We start from the raw sequence: 2,473 nt of genomic DNA, 5'->3' as shown, positions 1-2,473 counted from the left end.
AATATGTTTGTATATATATATGTTTATTTATATAAGTTAATATGTTTGAATGTATATCTTTATATTGGAAGATGGATGTTAAATGATGATGATGATGGTGATATATATATATATGTTAATATGTTTGTTTGTATATGTTTATATATATATATATATATATTTACGTTTATATGTATGAATATATGTTTATATGCATATATGTATGTATATATATTTGTATCTGTCTATCTGTCTGTCTGTCTGTCTGTTTGTCTCTCTCTCTCTCTCTCTCTCTCTCTCTCTCTCTATCTATCTATCTTTATGTCTGTCTATCTATCTACACACACCTATATATAGTACAATAAAATAGAAGATGGACTGGTGGTTGTTAATGGCTCCAAAGCATTTATGAAATAGCTATACAAAAGTGAGTATAAATATAATTAAGCAGTAAAGCCAGCAAATTAGGAAAGTGAGGATTCATAGCAATTCTTTGTAGATAACTAAAAATCCTCAAAGTTCATGCTCTAATATCACAGATAAAAGAGAGGATGATCCCAGTGGTCATAAAAATCTATTTACCAATCTATGAAGAATTTCTACAAAGGACTACTAGTGTTCTCTCTTTTATCTGTTTATTAGAGTATTAACTTTCAGGACATCTACCTATTTACAAAGAATTACTATGGACTCCCATTTTTCTAAATTTTTCTTGTTTTTCTACTTAACTGTATTAAGTACTTATTTCTATTGGTTCTACAGGAAAAACAAAATTATAAGAAAAAACAAAAAACAAAAAACAAAAAAGCAGCTAGTGCACTCTGTAAATTGGTTGGCATTAGGAAGAGAATCCAGTTGTGGAAAATGTCAAAACATTGGAGTTTGACATTGTCCTCTGCATCAGTGGATCCTGTCAAACCATCTAATCCATGTTGGCATGAGAACATACATTCAATGATGAAGATGATACTAATGATAATGATGATATATACATATACATATATATGTGAAAATGTGCAGAAATTAGACTCCATCAAGTGTCAAGGGGGAAAGCTAGAGTTAGTAGATAGCTTCTGTTATCTAGGTGACAAAGTTAATACTGGAGGTGGATGCTCTGAGAGTGTAGCAGTGATAAGATTAGGCTGGGCAAAGTTCAGAGAGCTCTTATCTCTGCTGGCTCTCAAACTGAAAGACAGATTGTATGACGCCTGTGTGCAAACAACTATGCTACATGGCAGTGAAACATGTGCTGTGACAGTTGAGGACATGCATAAGCTTGAAAGAAACGAGGCCAGTATACTTCACTGGATGTGCAATGTCAGTGTGCATATTCAACAGAGTGTAAGCATCTTGGGAGAAAAGTTAGGCATAAGAGGCATCAGATATAGTGTGCAAGAGAGACGGCTGCGCTGGTATGGTCATGTGACGTGTATGGATGAGGACAGCTGTGTAAAGAAATGCAAAACTCTGTGAAGGGAACTATAGTTAAACGTCGTAAACAGTGGCTAAAAGGGAAAAAGCTCAACCACAACTGAGAAGGGAACTTCATGGGAAAAAGGTTTTTCTCTCTACCTGGTGGGATTGCAAAAGAGTAATTCACTTTGAATTGTTACCACCTAATGCAACAATCAATGCTCAAGTCTACTGTCAGCAATTAGAGCGTTTGAACCAAGCTTTGAAGTAAAAAAGACCCGTTATAGTGAAATGAAAAGGAGTGATGTTTCATCAGGACAATGTGTAACCCCACACTGCAAATATCACATCACAGAAGATCGAAGAGCTTGGTTGGGAAAAAATTCCTCATCCACCATATTCTCCCAACCTTGCTCCTTCAGAGTACCATTTGTTTCATAGTTTACAAAATTATTTGGGGGATATAACTTTCACAAAAGGTCAAAACTGACATTCCAGAGTTCTTCGCTTTGAAACCAAAAGAGTTTTACATTGATGGGATTAAAAAGCTTGTAAATAGATGGAAGGAAGTCATAGATAATCAGGGAAAGTACATTGATGATTAAATTTCAATTAAATATAACATTTGATCACTTGTTTTCTTTATTCAAAATTTGGACAGAATTTATGGGATGACTTGATATATGTCTTTTTCCTTTTATTTGTTTAGTCATTAGACTGTGGCCATGCTGGGGCACTTCCCTTCAAGGATTTCAGTTGAATAAGTCAACACCAGTGCTTATTTTTTGCTGAACCTAGTATTTATTCCCTCAGCCTCTTTTGCCAAACTACTAAGTTATGGGGTTGTAAACATATCAACAGTGGTTATCAAGCAGAGATGGAGGACAAACAGTCACAAAGACACAAACACACACACACACATTTATCTATAAGTGTATATATATATATATATATATATATATATGCATATGTGTTTTGTTTCACAGTCATTTGATCATATGGCAGTGAGCTGGCAAAATTGTTAGCATGGTGGACAAAACGCTTGGTGGCATTTCTCTCAGCTTTTTACATCCTGAGTTCA

Source organism: Octopus bimaculoides, chromosome 17, assembly GCF_001194135.2.
Source record: "Octopus bimaculoides isolate UCB-OBI-ISO-001 chromosome 17, ASM119413v2, whole genome shotgun sequence".
Classification (NCBI taxonomy): Eukaryota; Metazoa; Mollusca; class Cephalopoda; order Octopoda; family Octopodidae; genus Octopus; species Octopus bimaculoides.
Note: the sequence above shows the minus strand (reverse complement) of the source record.